The 19806-nt window shown below is 39.6% G+C and overlaps 1 long non-coding RNA gene across 1 annotated transcript in view; it reads right to left on the reverse strand.

Annotated features, from left to right (window-relative positions):
• Positions 1-17583: 17583 nt before the first annotated feature.
• Positions 17584-19806, reverse strand: part of LOC122200055 — a 67135-nt gene continuing 64912 nt past the window's right edge. Inside the window, exons 3-4 of the long non-coding RNA XR_006193706.1 lie at positions 18281-18323; positions 17584-17868 (exon numbers count right to left, since the gene is read on the reverse strand). This is a non-coding gene — a long non-coding RNA (uncharacterized LOC122200055). The remainder of the gene's footprint in view (positions 17869-18280; positions 18324-19806) is intronic.

Below are 19806 nucleotides of genomic sequence, written 5' to 3' on the forward strand. Positions count from 1 at the left end.
TAAGGGCCCACTTAGGCTCAGGTCATAATAATCTCACAGTTGTGAGTTCGAGCCCCGCAATCGAGCTCTGTGCTGACAGCTCAGAGCCTGGATCCTGCTTTGGATTCTGTGTCTCCCTCTCTCTCTGCCCCTCTCCTGCTGGTGCTCTGTCTCTGTCTCCCTCTCAAAAAAAAAAAAAACAACAAAACTTTAGATAATTATAATCAAATGAAAATAAGTGTGTAGTGAGATACCTTAGCAGGTGTGAGATATTAAGAAATGTCTCTTTAAGAAGATGACATTTGAACTTAGATGAAATGATAAGGAGATGTATTAGTTTTCTATTGCTGCTGTAAAAACTACCACAAACAGTGGCTTAAAACACACACACACACACACACACACACACACACACACACACAGAGAAACTTATTATCATACAGTTTTTGAGCTCAGAAGTCCAAAATAGGTCTTCCTAGGCTAAATGCTAGGTGTTGCTATGGCTGCATTCCTTCTACAGGTTCTAAGAGAGAATCAGTTTTTTTGCCTTTTCCAGCTATCCACATTCCTTGATTTGTGTCCCCATTCCTCCATCTTCAAAGCTGGCAACATCAGACTGTCCTTCTCACACTGGATCTATCTTTTCTGCTTTCCTCTTCTACTTATAAAGACCTTTGTTGATTACATTGGGCCTATATAGATAATACAGGTAATCTCTCCATCACAGAATCACCTGTTTAGCAACCTTAATTCCACCTGCAACCTTATTTCCCCTTGCCATGAAATCTAACATATTCACAGATTGTAGGCATTAAGAAGTGGACATATGGGGTGGAGGGATAATTATTCTGCTTACCACAGGAGGCAAGGCTGAGAGAAATCTGGGGAAAAATATTCCAATGAGAGAATATCAAGAGGACAGGTCCCCATATATGAAGCAAGCTCTATCATCTGAGAATATTTTCAGCTTCTCATTTCTGTATTTCTAATGCAAATACAGTGGAGATGAAGCCAGCCAGTTAGGTAACCTTAGAGTTTGGCTGTTCAACTGTTTTGAGCTCACCATTTGGTATGTGGATATCCCCAGATTTGGAAGATGTATTGCACAGGATCTCCAGGTGTGGAATATCTACCTATTAAAACAAGGTGCTTCATAGGATCTCCAGCCACAGAATATCTACCAAATGTCTATTACAAATGCCTGATATATTATTATCTTTAGAGATTCCTTACAATTATTTTGTAATGTTTATTTATTTATTTTGAGAGCAATCATGAGCAGGGTAAGGGTGGATAGAGAGGTAAAGAGAGAATCCCAAGCAGGCTCTGCGCTGTCAGCTTGGAGCATGACAAGGGGCTTGATCTCATGCCCACTAGAGATCATGACCTGAGCCAATATCAAGAATCAGACACTCAACCTGAGTGTCTAGGTGCCCCATGATTCCTTAAAATTCTTATTAATTAAGAATCTTCTGGGGCACCTGGGTGGCTCAGTCAGTTAAGCATCCAATTTTGGCTCAGGTCATGATCTCACAGTTCATAGGTTTGAGCCACACATCAGGATCTGTGCTGACAGCTCAGAGCCTGGATCCTGGAGCCTGCTTCAGATTCTGTGTCTCCCTCTCTTTCTGCCCTTTCCCCATTCATGCTCTGTCTCTCTCTCTCAAAAATAAACATTAAAAAAAAAAAAAAAGAATCTTCTAGTAAAATGGATAAAATAAGAGATCATCGTTAAACTTAGTCCTCAATGTCTTACCAAAGGCCAATGAAGATGACTAAATATGGATGTTGGGACTGCAGATGGGGTACAGGTATGCCAAGGCACGAGGAGCAGTGGCACTGCAGGATCATTGGACGTCAGCCCTGCCTGCTTTCCCCAACATCATCAGGTTTGCAGGGTCTGGGCTGGCCACGACTATTAGGCAGTATTGGTATTCAGTTAAAGAATGGTCCCTTCCCATCATTTTTTACAATAAAGTATTGATCTTCATTTCAACAATACCTTTCCATTCGTTTAAAGTAAGAACTGTCCCTTCTTTGGCATTCTCCCCCCTGCCCCGCCCCCATAGTCACTGCAGTCCTGACAGCAGTCTGACAGACTAACAGCACTAATGAGCTGCCTCCTCCTTCACCCACACCACCCCTTGGGGGATAGTGGTGGTAGAGGGGGTGGTCCTCACGAATCATTAAATGTCCCTCAGAACACAGATCTTTTCTTGTCACCACTTATCATGTTTTCTCACTGCTCAGCTAAGAAAAATAGCTCACTTTGTTCCCTCTCCCCGCATTTGCTCCTAGAGTGATAGAAAATGATCAGTAAAGTTTGTCTGTGGATTTTATTATGACAGGGATGTTTGGCGGGACAGGAAGTAAAGGATTTTACTGCTTCATGGCCAGGATCCCGTCTACAGTCTGCAGAGTGGAATGGATACCTGGGGAAATGTGAAAACCCTGTAAATGGCTCTGACATTTGTGTGTACAGAACAGCAACAGTCTCAAGAGAGGACAGTATTGCTGTGCTGGTACAAGAGCCTCTTTCTTGGCCTTTGGGAACAGTCCCTCCAAGGGCTCATTCTGAGGGGCAGGGGCAGATGAGTGGTTTCCTGCTAGTTCTTGGATGGCTGTAACTCTGGCCTGAGCCCTGGGTGCTCACCTGACATTCCCCCCAATGGACAGTGTTGCAGCCAACACAAATGTATTTCTCTTGCACATTCCATTATGTGCACTCACACCTGTGTTTCATCAGAATGAGAGGAAATGAGAATCAGAGGAAGTGTTGAGGTGAGCCATATTGGAACCTGAGGCAAAAGAAAAACACAATACTGATCATGACTTTTAAAATCTTGATATCTTTTTTTTAAAGTTTATTTATTTATTTTGAGAGAGAGAGAGAGAGAGAGAGAGCGCATGGGGGAGGGGCAGAGAAAGAGGGAGAGAGAGAATCCCAAGCAGTCTCTACATCATCAGTACAGAGTCCTATGTGGGGCTCAGTCCCACAAACTGTGAGATCATGACCTGAGCCAAGATCAAGACTCCAACACTTAACCAACTGAGCCACCAAGGCACCCCTGATATCTTAAAAAAAATTTTTTTTTAATGTTTATTTATTTTTGAGAGAGAGAGACAGAGAGACAGAGTGTGAACACAGAGAGAGGAAGACACAGAATCAGAAGCAGGCTCCAGGCTCTGAGCTGTCAGCACAGAGCCCGACATGGGGTCTTGTTTTCTTTTTTTAATGTAAGTTCTATGCCCAATGTTGGGCTGAAACTCATGAACCTGAGATCAAGAGTCACATGCCCTACTGACTGAACCAGCAGGTGCCCCCAAATTTTGATATCTTGTTCATCATGGATTTTTGCACTAATTTAGATTTTGAAGTGTTACATTAAAATATTTTCTTGATTACTGAGCTTTTTGGTGCTTCCTTAAATTTTGCTTCCAAAGTAAATGCTTCTGTTGTCTCACCCTAGTCCTGACCATGGGAAGTAGAGCACCCAAACGATCATTTTGATGACAAAGTGGGAGGTAGGAACAGGAATGAGAAACTTTTTCCCTTCATAATTTTCCCAAAGGCCAGATGGCCACAGAGAGATCACATTTCTCCAAAGAGTCATTTCTGCCATGTTCTAGGGATACTCACCTGGCCACCCCTGTCACTGCCTCTCCTCCAGCTCCATACTGGATTATCCTCTAATCTTGACATCTTCTATCCTTTCTTGTATTTAAAAAGATTAGAAGTCTAGAGTGGATGAACCCTTTATGACCATTTGTTAAAGACCCTCTTCCAAATGTGGTATCTGAGACTCAGAGGATGTATAATGCTCTATCCAAGATCACACAAGACAGCACCAACACAACCAGAAATCGGGGCTCTGGACTTGCCACATGTTCCTTCTGTCATTCATCCAAAATTATTCAGCACTTACTAGGTTAGTTTCTAGGGATGTAATGGTGAACAAAACCAGTCATGGGCCCCACCTTCCTGGGATTTACAGTCTTTTAGAAGATGCAAACATTAGTCAAATAATCACAAATAGACACACCATTACAAACAGTTTTCTGAAGTAAAGAACAGTTCTATAAGCATATATATCACAGGAAATGTGATCAGTGTTGGGGGGGTGGTCAGAAATTGAAGTCTGGGGCATAGAACTAGCTTATTCCCAGGGACTTAACTTCCCTAGAATAATGACCAAAAGCAAGTTTTACTGAAATTCTTCTCAAGCTACTGGTCTTCTGTGGGACACTGAGTGGCAGGTAGAAAGGAAAAGGAAAACAGATATAACGAAAATCCATTCTTTAAAGTTTATGAATATCACTCAGAGCCACTTCAGCCCCAATTTGAAGCCTTCTTACTTTTGCTTTGCAAATGCTTTGATAAAGATTCTTATATTGTGTCTCTAAAAACAGTAACTTCTTTTTAAAAAAAAATTTTTTTTTTTACATTTATTTATTTTTTGAGAGACATAGAGAGACAGAGCACAAGCAGGGGAGGGGCAGAGAGAGAGGGGATGACACAGAATCGGAAACAGGCTCCAGGCTCCAAGCTGTCAGTACAGAGCCCGATGCGGGGCTCAACCTCACAAACCATGAGATCTTGACCTGAGATGAAGTCGGACGCTTAACTGACTGAGCCACTGAGGTGCCCCTAAAAACAGTAACTTCTAAGAAACAAAGTAAACAGCAGATGAAATTGAAGATGCTCATTAAAGAAGATTCGTCATTTTAAGAACATTCTTAAAAGTGCAGAGGAAATGTGTAACGTATTATTGGAAGATTTGGCTAAGTTTCTACAACACAAAGAAAAAACTGCTGGAATCTGAAGGATTAACTTCAGTTATCTAGAAAACACGCTTTGGGAGCCCTAATTCTTTGACAATGACAGTAAAGATAAGAAACCTTACAGCACTGGCCTGCTTCTGCAGTGGGTTTGCCTGGCCCCTCTCTTCCAGATTTTATAAATCTGTGCTCCCAGTGGACACAAGGGGAGAGTCATAAGGCTTTTGCCTTTGAGCCAAAACTAATTTTAATCATTATAGAACATAACCTAATTCTTCCATGTCATGTGTGGAACATGTCTACTTCTCAGTGACCAACCTGGTCCATCACACTGCATCTAGAGTCATCCTATTCAGCTCATTTTCTTCCAGAAAAATCTTCTGTTCTTCAGAAGAGACATTTGTAGGTGGCTGGTGGGACAGAAGGTTTATTTGTCTGGGGTTTGAAGACCAGCATTTTGAGTATGACAGAGGGAATGGGCAATTTTCTGGGCCTACAGGAGAGGGAGGGCCAGTAAGACTTCACATAGGAATACTTGGCTTCTTACTTTCTGCCTATCCCAAATCATCCCACCCCAGGCCTACTCCAGACTACCTTCACTGAGGAGTCTTGAAATGCTCTGGACCATAGTGACCTACACATCTGAGCTACTCTAGCCTTTATACTCCTTATCATTCTGATCAGCTTTCACCTCTCAGTACCTTCTCTTTTTCATTAATCCTTTGATTTTTGGAAGGTAGGATTCCTGTTTTATTCTCCTGAATCCCAATATCCTTACACATGGTTAGGGCACCATGGGCCCTAAATCCATGATAGATGATTGGCAGCTGGGAATGTCTCCTCTGTCAAGACTCCTCCCTAGAGGGCCCTCTGGGTAGAGCGATGCAAGCCATTTTTCAGGCTCCAACAGAAGACATGTTTTGTCTCTAGGTTGGTTCATCAGGCAAACACTTGGGAAGCATTTACCTACAGCAAGGTATCATACCATCTGCACTGAACTTGTTCTCAGAGAAGCAAAGGCCCAGACACAAAGGCAGGTCTGTTTCAGAGAAGCAGGAATAAGCCCTACTGACACTGGTCTGAAGAGCATAGTGCTCCTTCCTCCTTTACAGCCTTGTTTGAGTGTCTCTCATTCATCCTATCCGGGAGATAGAGCAGGAAGTTTCTTGACTATGCCTCACGCCACAGTGACGTATCCTTGCATCCCTTGGCAACATTTTGGGAAGGCAGAGAGTGACCTGCTATCGGAAAGTAGTATAGGGTGTACATGGCACAAAGCTTACAGCAACTCTAGAAAATTTCAGAACTGGAAGGAGCATTAAGAAGCATTCAATCCAATTCAAGCTACATTTTACACATGTAGAAGCTGAGGCCCTGAGTGGACAGATTCACTCAAGGTCACATATGCAGTTGGTGGCAGGAACATGAAAGCAGTGTGCTGGTTCCTGTCCTCTGTCCACTTGCTCAGGCTGCCTCAACTGAGTGACAGTGAGTTTAACTCAGGGCTGATAATATGAGGCTCTCCAATCCGAAGTCATTTCACAGATTTTTGAGTTCCAATTTAAGCAAAATGTATTTATTTGGTTAAGCAGATTTATAAACACAGAATAAACAGAGTGGAGACATTTTCTGCTGGTGCAAAATGTCTCTTTTAATCTACTTAATTATTTAGGAAATTTTATGATTTACTTTGAAATAAGTGAGTAAACACATAATTTTCTACTGCAAAACTGAAAGTCTCCCCCACATATCCCACATGTATCTTTGGGCAATTTATCTTGTGACATTTTGTCTTTCATTACAATCAGTCTGGTTCTGAAAGACCTATGTTTTCTTTGGAACACATCTGTTGTCATAGGGAACCAGATGTGTTAGCAAATATGGCAGAAAATAGAGAAGACTATTTGCTAATATATTTTAATAAAAAGTTTATGGTGAAACTGCAAAAATGTTAATTTTTAAGTCGAGACAAATTGGGAATGTCTGAATTTAACAATTTACAGAACATAAGGTCTAAAGTTTTAGTTTGGGGACATCGTATTTATGTGTTGATATCTTTATTTTTATTTATTCATTCATTCATTTTAAAGTTTATTTACTTATTTTATTTAAATGTTTATTTATTCTGTGAGAGAGAGAGAAAGTGTGAGCAGGGAAGGGACAGAGAAAGAGAGAGGGAGAGAGAATTCCAAGCAGGCTCCACACTGTTGAGCGTGAAGCCCGATGCAGGGCTCCATCTCACAAACTGTGAGATCATGACCTGAGTGGAAATCAAGAGTTGGATGCTTAGCCAACTGGGCCACACAGGTGCCCCTATTTACGTTTGAGAGGGAGAGAGAGTACAAGCAGAGGAGAGGCAGAGAGAGAGAGACAGAGGGAGGGAGACAGAATCCCAGGCAGGCTCTATACTGTCAGTGTGGAGCCAGAGGCGGGGCTCAAACCCACAAACCATGAGACCAAGACCTGAGCTGAAACCTAGAGTCAGAGGCTTAACCTTCTGAGCCACCCAGGTGCCTCTGTGTTGACATCTTTATAACACAATCATACGATTAAGTTTACAATCAAACTTCCCAAATTTCCCTGCGGTAAAGCTATACAGATAGTATAATGAACATCTTCCTTCACACTGGTTCTCTATGTTTGAGATAATTATCTTAGTGTAGGTTTCCAAACGTTGAATTAGTAAACTCATTAGTCAGGGTTCTCCAGGGAAACAGGACCTGTAGGATTTCGATTTAGAGATAGAGGTAAAAATGTACAGATGTGTAATTATAAGAGCAGATGTATTATAGGAATTGACTTACATGATGATGGAGGCTGAGAAGACTCATGATCTGCTCTCTGAAAACTGGAGAACCAGGAAAGCTGGTGGTATAATTTAGTCCAGGTCTGAAGTCCAGGAACTGGGGAGCCGATGTGTAAGTCTGAGTCCACAGGCCCAAGAACCAGGAGTGCCGATGTCTGACAGCATGAAAAGACAGTGCAGCAAGAGCAGTTGGGAGTCACCAGCTGGTCAAGCTTACCACAATCCACTGTCAGTCTCCAAGATCCATCTTTCTTCTGAACAGTTCAAATAGGAAAATTAAATAGGGATGTGTGACAATCACCAATCTTGTATCTTTCAAGTCCTTGACGGTGGCACTAATCTCTATGATTCCTCCAAAGATGCAGTATTGCATTCAATTCACTATTTTCCTAGGTAGAGGCCGTTCTGATGACTTTCAGTTGGCCTCTTGCATCACAGAAGCCCTTACTCCACAGTTCGGGAAACAAATGTGAGGATTTTGCAAGTTCTCAGTAGGTCTATGCCAATGATAAATTCTGGAAATGGGGAAATAATCACAGAATGGGTTCGGAGACTCACTGGACCCACAGTGAAATGGACCCGAGCTAAAACTCCATTGATCACCTGACCTACACAAGCATATATTCTGACTTCATGGCCACAGTGATGTTCCAGGTCCCCTGGAGTTAGTGTCAGTTTGGAGTCAGCATCCAGTAGTCTCTAAAAGATCAGATTATTTCCTTTTCTTCAGTGTACAGTTATGCTGGTAAAAACCTGTAGGTCTCTTTGAGGACCACAGGGAAAAAGATTAGCGGTATAAATTTTTGATGGTATACTATGGTCCTTTCTCAATGACCTTCATTCAAAGGAGTTTCTTGGTCTTTAAACTGTCTCAACTCTGAGAACTGATTGCGGGTCCATGACTCTCTGTTTTCATTATTTAAGTTAGATTTGTGTTAACTTGATCTAAAACTTCTCTGATTATACAGATCAAGTAAGAATTTAGTAGGTTTCCTAACTATCTCACTTTTAGGAATCCTTTGATAAACTAGGCAATGCCGTAGGTCTGCGTAAGTCAGAATACTTTGATTGCTGCTTTGACCCTGTTGTCTGTTATGGTAACCACGTGCACCTTGCTTTTGGTTGTGAGTACCATCACTTGGCTCCTGCCACCCTGGGATCCAATTACTCCTGCTGTATTTCGGTTTCCCAATTGAGTGGCTGCCGTTCCCACTGTAAACATCTGGCCTACAGAAAAGAGTGACCACAAAGCTCTTCAAGGATGCTAGGGCTCCCCTCATGAATTAATTTCTCACAGTGTTGGTGAAAGTTACATCATCTGGACCCTCCCACTGTGAGTGGGTAGGTCTTAAATGACCAATTCCCTCAAACATTCCAATCTCCTTATACTTCGGGAATCCCTTACTCTACCATTAAAGCAAGGGAGGTAAAATATTTCCAGCTCACTCATGATAGACCATCTTCTGGTTTACGTTTCAGCCAACTAAACAAATTATTAGAGCCTTAAAAAAAAAAAAAAAAAAAAAAAAAACTACCTGAACTGCAACGTTTAGTGCAGAATTTCTGCTTAGTGAGCCCGTATCAATAAATTTAGCCTGCTCCAATTTTATGCTCCTTCTACCCTTACCTTGTATTCTTAATACCCATTCCCACACACATTCCCCAGATTTCTGCTTGTATAAATTAGAAAACTCAGATAGTTCTTTTGGAGTTTAGTGCACCTCCTCATGGGTCACACTTTTTACCTCACCTTTAGAGTCCTGCTGGGACCTGTGTCTAGTTAGAGGTCTGCAAGCAAAGAGGGGATGTGGAATTGGGTTCTGAGGAGAATCAGCATTATCTAGCATGACAACTGCCTCAGGGGAGGCCATTGTTGTTTCCTTGCCCTACTCCCTACACATATCTTTTCATCTGGCTGTTCATCTGCACCCTTTACCATCTTTTTTAATAAACTGGTAAATATGTTTCCCTGAATTCTGTCAGCCACACTAGCAAATTAATTGAACCTGAGGAGAGGATCATGAGGAGACTCTGATTTGTGGCCAAGTCAGAGAGAAATTGTGGGTAACTGGGGGATCTGTTGCTTGTGATGGGCATCTGAAGTGAAGACGGGAGCACTCTTGTGAGACTGGGCCCTTAAACTATGGGATCTGACATGATCTTCAGGTAAATAGTGTCAGAATTGGTTTAATTGTAGAACACCCAGCTGGTGTTGCAGACAACAGTTTGGGGCAGGGGGGACTCTTACACATGTGGTGTCAGAAGTGGTGTGAGTGTGGTGTAGTGTGAGAGTAAAGGAGACACACAAGGAAAACTGGATTCTTCCCTAATACACTGCTGGATTCCTAAGCATTCCCATGTGGGTACCCTGCTACCTGGATCCTGGATTTGATGGCTCCCCAAGGACAAGTACCACAGTTCTCTCTGATAATATCTTAATATACAGCAGACTAGCAACGATGTCATTTTCTTTCTGCTTTCTTTCTCAATAGGCCCTTTGATAGAAGGCTCTTGGCTCTACACTTCCAAAACTATAATCTCTGTGTGGTTTGGAACACTCCAGTTAATTAGAGATCTTCAAATCCTGCCAAGATAAGAGGAAGAGCCAGGGTTAGAAAAATACTGTCTTGCTCACACATAGGTTGATCCAAAAGCAGTATTTTAACCTAAGCTCTGAAATATACTTTTTCAGTAACTATTATCTTAGGGAAAATGAAACTTTGAAAAAATGTATTTTGCCTACTTGATATTTTGCTCAATTTCAGAACTTTGTAATAATCTGTCAGCTATGAATCTGCTGATTGCCTAGAATTTATTTAAAATCAAAGTTAAACAAGTTATTTTGTTTTTGTCAGGTTGTGTGTGTGTATGTTTCAGTGGTAATGGTATTAAATTTCCAAAGAGTACAAAATTTGTTTAAAATATATATAGTTGGGGCGCCTGGGTGGCTCAGTCAGTTAAGCGTCCGACTTTGGCTCAGGTCACGATCTTGCGGTTCGTGGGTTCCAGCCCTGTGTCAGGCTCTGTGCCGACAGCTCAGAGCCTGGAGCCTGCTTCAGATTCTGTGTGTCTCTCTCTGCCCCTCCCCTTCTCGTGCTCTCTCTCTCTCTCTCTCTCAAAAATAAACATTAAAAAAAGTTAAAAATATCTATACAGTTAATCCCGTCAGGTTATTTTAGAATAAATTATAAAATAATTTATAGAATCTCCTTTTGTAAGTAACTTTTAGGATTGGCCATGACTGCAAAAATAAAGGCTCCAGACTAGCCCATTAACAACACAGGGACAAAAACCCTGCCCACCACAGGCAAACTGGGCCTTGCAGCAAGCTGGACTGAAGGTGAATGAGGCTCAGATACAACAGAAGGGCATATGTAACACACATAGGAAACATCCCTGAAGTACCTGGTTTTGATGAGCAGGGGGCATTGCACTCTAGGACCTCTTCTTCATAAGGCCACCACTTTCAAAATCAGGAGACACACTGGCTTTCCTAATACATAGAAACAAACAATGAATTAGACAAAATGAGGAGACAGAGGAATACATCCCAAATGAAAGAACAGAACTAAACCACAGCAAAATAGCTAAATGAAATGGAGATAAGCAATATACTTGATAAAGAATTCAAAGGAATGGTTATAAAGATACTCACTGGACTTGAGAAAAGAGTGGAAGATCTCAGTGAGACATTCAACAAAGAGAAATTATAAAAAGGAACCAATCCAAGATGAAGAAATCAATAACTGAAGTTAAAAAAATACTAGCAGTAATCAATAGTAAATGAGAGGAGGCAGAAGAACAAATCAGTGGAAGACAGACTATGGGAAAGCAGCCACAATGGACAAAAAAAAGAAAAAAAGAAAAATTTAAAAAAAGAGGATGGTTTAAGGTAACTCAATGACATCATCAAGCATAACAACATTCACATTATAGGGATCCCAGAAGGAGAAGAGAGAGGAAAAGGGTCAGAAAATTTATCTGAAGGAATAATGCTGAAAACTTCCTTAATCTGGGGAAGGAAACAGATATCCAGATCCAGAAGGCACAGAAGGCCCTCAACAAAATCAACTCAAGGAAGCCCACACCAAGGGACATAATCATTGAAATGACAAAAAGTAGTGATAAAGAGAGAATTTTAAAAGCAACAAGAGAAAAGAAAACAGTTACATACAAGGGAAAACCCATAAGGCTGTCAGTTCATTTACAATTGCACCAAAATGAATAAAATACCTAGGAATAAACTTAATTAAGGAGGTGAAAGGTCTGTACTCTGAAAGCTATAAAACATTTGATGACAGGAAATGAAGATGAAACAAACGGAAAGATATTCCATGCTAATGGACTGGGAGAACCAGTATTGTTTAAATGTCCATACTGCCCAAAGCAATCTAAAGATTTAATGCAATCCCACTCAAAATAGCAACAGTATTTTTCACAGAACAAATAATCCTAAAATTTGTATAGAACCACAAAAGACCCCAAAAAGCCAAAGCAATCTTGAAAAAGAAAAACAAAGCTGGAGGTAACACAATCCCAGGTTTCAAGATATACTACAAAGTTGTAGTAATCAAAACAGTATGGCACTGGCACAAAAATAGACACATGGGGGGTGCCTGAGCCTCCAACTCTTGATTTCAGCTCAGGTCATGATCTTAACAGGTTTGTCAGATAGAGCCCCACATCAGGGTCTATGCTAACAGTGATAAGCCTGCTTAGGATTCTCTGTCTCCCTCTCTGTCTGCCCCTCCCCAACTCTTGTGTATGTGCATGTGCACACACATCCTCTAAGTAAATAAATAAACTTAAAAAAAATAGACACATGGATCAACAGAATAGAGAGCCCAGAAATAAACCCATACTCTGATGGTCAATTAATCTGTGACAAAGGAGGCAAGAATATGCAGTGGGAAAAAAGACAATCTCTTCAACAAATGGTGTTGGGAAAACTAGCTACATGCAAAAGAATGAAATGGGACCACTTTTTTTTCATCATACACAAAATAAACTAAAAATGGATTGAAGACCTATGTGTGAAACCTGAAACCATGAAATTCCTAGAAGAACATATAGGTAGTAATTTCTTTTTTTTAATGAAAGAATTAACAAAATTGATAAACCCCTAGCCAGTGTGATCAAAAAGAAAAAGGAAAGGACCCAAATAAGTAAAATCAAGAATGAAAGAGATCAATGAAAGAAATAAAGAATGAACACTGCAGAAATACAAACAATAATAAGAGAATATTATGAGCAATTATATGCCAATAAATTGGGCAATCGGGAAGAAATGGACAAATTCGCAGAAATATATAAACTACCAAAACTGAAACAAGAAGAAATAGAAAATTTGAACAGACCCATAACCAATAAAGAAATTGAAATAGTAATCAAAATCTCCCAAAAAACAAGAGTCCAGGGCCGATGGCTTTCCAGGGGAATTTTATCAAATATTTTAAGAAGAGTTAGCACCTATTATTTTGAAGCTGTTCTAAAAAAAAAAAAAAAAACATATGGAAAACTTCCAAACTCATTCTATGAGGCCAGCATTACCTTGATTCCAAAATCAGACAAAGACTCCACTAAAAAGGAGAACTATAGACCAATTTCCCTGATCAACAGGGATGCAAAAATCCTCAACAAGATACCAGTGAACCAGATCCAACAATACATTAAAGAATTATTCACCATGGCAAGTGAGATTTATACCTGGGATGCAGGGCTGGTTCAATATATGCAAATCAATCAATGTGATACACCACATTAATTAAAGAAAGGACAAGAACCACATGATCCTCTCAATAGATGCAGAGAAAGCATTTGACAAAATACAGCATCCTTTCTTGATAAAAAGAAAGGATGGGATAGAAGGGGGATAGAAAGTAGGGATAGAAGGATCATACCTCAAGATCATAAAAAGCCATATATGAAAGACCCACCACTAATATCATCCTCAATGGGGAAAAACTGAGAGCTTTCTCCCCAAGGTCAGAAACACATCAGGGATGTCCACTCTTGCCACTGTTATTCAACATGATATTGGAAGTCCCAGCATCAGCAATCAGACAACACAAAGAAATAAAAGGCATCCAAATTGTCAAGGAGGAAGTCAAACTTTCACTCTTCACAGACAACATGATACTCTACATGGAAAACCCAAAAGATTCCACCAAAAACCTGCTAAAACTGATCCAGGAATTCAGCAAAGTCGTAGGATATAAAATCAATGCACAGAAATTGGTTGCATTTCTATACACCAATAATAAAGCAACAGAAGGAGAAATCAAGGAATCGATCCCATTTACAACTGCACCAAAAACCATAAAATACCTAGGAATAAACCTAACCAAAGAGGTGAAAAATCTATACATTGAAAACTATGGAAAGTGTATGAAAGAAATCAAAGAAGACACAAAAAAATGGAAAAATATTCCATGCTCATGGATTAGAAGAACAAATATTGTTAAAATGTCAATACTAAGCAAAGCAATCTACAGATTCAATACAATCTCTATCAAAATAACACGAGCATTCTTCACAGAGCTAGAACAAACAATCCTAAAATTTGTATGGAGCCAGAAAAGATCCCGAATAACCAAAGCAATCCTCAAAAAGAAAACCAAAGCTGGAGGCATCACAATTCCAGACTTCAAGCTGTATTACAAAGCTGTAATCATCAAGACAGTATGGTACTGACACAAAAACAGACACTTAGATCAATGGAACAGAATAGAGAACTCAGAAATTGACCCACAAACATATGGCCAACTAATCTTTGGCAAAGCAGGAAAGAATATCCAATGGAATGAAGACAGTCTCTTTAGCAAGTGGTGCTGGGAAAACTGGACAGAAACATGCACAAGAATGAACCTGGATCACCTTCTTACACCATATACAAAAATAAACTCAAAATGGATGAAAGACTGAAATGTAAGACAGGAAGCCATAGAAATCCTAGAGGAGAAAGCAGGCAAAAACCTCTTTGACCTCGGCTGCCGCAACTTCTTACTCAACATGTCTTTGGAGGCAAGGGAAACGCAAAAATGAACTATTGGGACCTCACCGAGATAAAAAAAACTTCTACACAGTGAAGGAAACAATCAGCAAAACTAAAAGGCAACCGACAGAATGGGAGAAGATATTTGCAAATGACATATCAGATAAAGGGTTAGTATCCAAAATCTATAAAGAACTTATCAAAGTCAACACCCAAAAAACAAATAATCCAGTGAAGAAATGGGAAAAAGACATGAATAGACATTTTCCAAAGAAGACACTCAGATGGCTAATGGACACATGAAAAAACGCTCCACATCACTCATCATCAGGGAAATACAAATCAAAACCACAGTGAGATACCACCTCACACCTGTCAGAAATGGCTAAAATTAACAACTCAAGCAATGACAGATGTTGGTGAGGATGCGGAGAAAGAGGAACTCTCTTGCACTGCTAGTGGGAATGCAAACTGGTGCAGCCACTCTGGAAAACAGTATGGAGGTTCCTCAAAAAATTAAAAATAGAAATACCCTTCGACCCAACAATTGTACTACTAGGTATTTATCCAAAGGATGTGGGTGTACTGCTTTGAAGGGGCACATGCACCCCAATGTTTATAGCAGTGCTATTGACAATAGCCAAAGTATGGAAAGAGCCTAAATGTCTATCGACAGATGAATGGATAAAGAAGATGTGGTATATCTATATATATATATATAGATATATATATATATATATATACACACACACACACACACACACACACACAATGGAGTATTACTCAGCAATCAAGAAGAATGAAATCTTGCCATTTGCAATAATGTGGATGGAACTAGAGTGTATTATGCTCAGCAAAATTAGTCAGAGAAAGACAAATATCATATGACTTCACTCATTTGTGGAATTTAAGATACAAAACAGATGAACATAAGGGAAGGGAAGCAAAAATAATATAAAAACAGGAAGGGGGACAAAACATAAGAGACTCTTAAATACAGAGAACAAACTGAGGGTTGCTGCAGGGATTGTGGGTGGGGGGGATGGCTAAATGGGCAAGGGGCATTAAGGAGGACACTTGTTGGGATGAGCACTGGGTGTTATATGTAGGGGATGAATCACTGGATTCTACTCCTGAAATCATTATTATACTATATGCTAACTAACTTGAATGTAAATTAAAAAAGAGTAAATAATAAAAAAATTTCCTTTTTAAAAAAATGTTTATTTTTGAGAAAGAGAGAGAGTGAGAGAGAGTGCATGTGTGAGTTGGGGAGGGGCAAAGAGAGAGGGAGACAGAGAATCTCAAGCTCTGTCAGCACAGAGCCCGATGCGGGCCTCGAACTCACAAACTGGGAGATCATGACCTGAGCTGAAACCAAGAGTCAGATGCTTAATCTACTGAGCCACCCAGGTGCCGCAGTAGTAATTTCTTTGATACTGGCCATGGAAACATTTTTCTAGATATGTCTCTCTGCAAGGGAAACAAAAGCAAAATTAAACTATTGGGACTACATCAAAATAAAAAGCTTTTGCACAGTGAAAGAAACCATCAAGAAAACAAAATGACAACCCAAAGGGAGAAGATGTTTACAAATGATATATCTGACAAGGTGCTAATATCAAACATACAAAAAGAACTTCTACAACTCAACACCAAAACCACAAATAATCCAATTAAAATTGGGCAGAGGACCTAAACAGAAAATTTTCCGAAGACATCCAGATGGCCAACAGACACATGAAAAAGACGCTCAACATCACTGATCATTGGGAAATGCAAACTGAAACCATAATGAGATACCACTTTACACCTGTCAGAATGGCTAAAATAAAAAACACAAGAAATAACAGGGAGAAAAAGAAACTTTCCCACTATTGGGGGGAATGCAAAATGATGTAGCCATTGTGGAAAATTGTATGGAAGTTTCTAAAAAAATTAAAAATAGAAATACCATATAATCCAGTAATTCCACTACTGGGTGTTTACCCAAAGGATATGAAAACACTAATTCGAAAACATACATGCACCTCTGTATTTACTGAAGCATTATTTACAATAGCCAAGATAGGGAAGCAACCCACGTGTCCATCGATAGGTGAATGGATAAAGAAGATGAGGTATATATACACAATGGACTATTATTCAGCCATAAAAACCATGAAATTTTGCCATTTGCAACAACATGGATAGATTTGGAGGGTATAATCCTAAATGAAATAAGTCAGTCTGAGTAAGACAAATATCACAGGATTTCGCTCACGTGTGGAATTTAAGAAACAAAACAAATGAACAAAGAAAGAAAGAAACACACAAACAACAGCAACATAAAAAAAAAAAAACCAGACTCTTAAATAAATATAGAGAACAAACTAGGGGCTATCAGAGGGGGAGGGAGTTGGGGGGGTTGTTGAAATAGATAAAAGGGATTAAAGAGTACATTTATCTTCATGAGCACTGAGAAATGTATAGAATTGTTGAATCATATTGCATAACTGAAACTAATATAACACTATATGTTAGTTATACTTGAATAATAACTTGAAAAACAATATACTTGCTGTAATGCCGCAAGACAGCTTCAGAACAAGAAGCCTGTCCTCCCTCTGAACAAGATTGCTCCCCAAGTCTCTCACATATAGACTCTAAACTGCCACTTGATTGTATATTTAAAAATTACAAACGTATTAAATAACTTAATGGTCATATGTTTTACAAAGTAACATTGAAAGTTTTTTATATGTTCATTTAGATACAGTGTCTAAACGTGAATTTTTGAAAGAACTCATAAAGGGAAAGGTCAATACATAACTTTTGTACAAGAACCAATTAATCACAGTGAAATTAAAAACGGCAGGAAAAATATTTGTGTTAAGTGTTAGGGAAAGGGATTATTATGTATAAAATATAAAAGTTTACTCTAACATATATAAGTATCATAAATGCCCCCTTAATGGCAAATGACCTGAACAGAATGAAATGCTGATAGTGAGCAAGTGGGAAAATATTCAGGCCATAACAAAACTCAAACAACAAGATATATTTTTCCATCTATTAACTTGGCAAAGAAGATGTAACAGTAATACTGGCAGAGTGTGCAATAAATTGATGTGCTCATCCCTTTCTGACAGCTGATATAAAACAGGAACTTGAGGGTATATATTAAGAACCATAAAACTGTTCACACCCTTTGACCCAGTAATTTTCATTCATTGTAATTTAGGTGAAGGAGCTGATTGATGAGGAGGGCAATCCCTAGATGTGAGGCTCTTCATTGTGGCATTTTCTATAATAGCAGAGATGCATTCACCTAAATGTCCAACAATAGAAAAAGTACAAAAAGGCATTTTCTATAATAGCAGAGATGCATTCACCTAAATGTCCAACAATAGAAAAAGTACAAACAGGTAAGTCGTAGTACATTAACTGGATGGAATATTCTGCAGTTAACAGAAAAAAATAACTATGAAGAATATCAGATAGGTAAGGAGCTGTTCAAAATAGCATTTTGAAAACCAAAATATCCAATTATGTAGATGATTTGATTATAGCACTGTTAAATATGCCAGTATGTAGATAAGGACGATGAGGGAGAAAAGAAAAACAGATTGTGTTTGTTCCTTCTCTTTCTCTTCAAATCACGAAACTGGTAATTTTTCTTTTGGCATCGACACGCTCCTCTACCTGCATCGTTCCCTCTTTTATTCATTTCTCTGTCTTACCCATTTTTTGAACGAGCATGCTTTTCCCGGGTATCCACGTCACCTAGAAAGAAAATCAACAGATACTTTATTCATTAATTATGGAGCCTTTATTTTGTATTCAGCAATGGGATACAATAATGGTTAAGATCTATTTCCCTCTGCTCATTGAGCTCACCATTTACACACACATGGATAAAGAGATATTTGCTATATAGTACAGAAGTTCAAAAACTGATAGAAAAAAAAAGGAAGCTAACTAGGAACCAGAATTCTTAGGAGTCAAATGTTTTATCTCTTCAATGGGATTTTTCATTTCAAAGGGCTCAAGGGATTTGCATTTTTAATTACTCCACTTTTCTCTGACAGCACACTTTCTTGCTCCTCCCCCAGAGACATAAAAATGCTCCTCTCTGGGGTACCTGGGTGGCTCAGTGGGTTGAGCATCCAATTTAGGCTCAGATGATGATCTTGCAGTTTCTGAGTTCAAGCCCCACATCAGGCTTGCTGCTGTCAGCACAGAAACCACTTGGATACTCTGTTCCCCTCTCTCTGCCTTCCCTTGCTCATGCTCTTGCTCTCAAATATATAAATTAAAAAAAAAAAAAATGTTCATCTCTCCTCCAAGGCAAAAATCGAGTTTTTACTTCCACACTCCTTCTCATTATTATTCCTATAACTCTCCTTCCTTTTAGTCAGGATTCCATATGTGTTTCTAATTCCATGCACTCATCCATCCAGTAATGATTATTGACCATTAACCAGAGATGTACCAGCTCTGGACTAGGTGGCCTCTGGGGCAGAGGTAAAGCAGTAGAAGATTCCTGACCACTGGCTCCTTAGGGAACAAATGAGGCAGGATTTGACCCCATCTAGGGAGAGGTAGCCAGACCTGGGACCTCATGACACTCTGACCAAACTGCACAGTAGACCCTTGGGCAAGAAAATACAGCATGGAGGGTTTTTGAAAATCTGTTTTTTATCAACTTCTTCGCCACCACTGTCATTTAGACAACCTCCTCTCAGGTCCCAAACCTCAAGACACATCTCTGCTATTTCCTTACCCTCTTCTCCTAGACTTATAACATCTTCACGAACTCTGATCTTCATGGTGATAACAGGAAATAAGTAGAAAAGGTGAGAACACCCATTTTACAGGTGAGGAAAATGAGACTTGCCTAAGGCCACATGACTATAAGTGGAAGAAGGATGGTAAATGAGAAAATCAATTGGTCTGGAAACTCATGAGATAAAAGTTATGGTCCTCTATTTGTAATAATCTTAATCCAGGCAGGTGGCCTTTCCTTCTTGGCCCATTGCTTCACACGAGAAGCTGTGCCCTGTAGACATCCTTCCAGCTCTCCACTATGAAATGATAAAATCTTTCCATTCTCTTTCAGCCTCCTCCTGGAGGAAGAGAAAGCTTCCTAACCCTAAAACCCAGGCCACAAGCCAGACCAATTTAATCAGAGTCTGGAGGAGGTGATGGAACCTGAGTATCAGGATTTTGTAAAGTCCCAGGAGATTCCAATGAGGTTCAAGGTTGA

The sequence above is a fragment of the Panthera leo genome, chromosome D1 (assembly GCF_018350215.1).
Source record: "Panthera leo isolate Ple1 chromosome D1, P.leo_Ple1_pat1.1, whole genome shotgun sequence".
Taxonomy (NCBI): Eukaryota; Metazoa; Chordata; class Mammalia; order Carnivora; family Felidae; genus Panthera; species Panthera leo.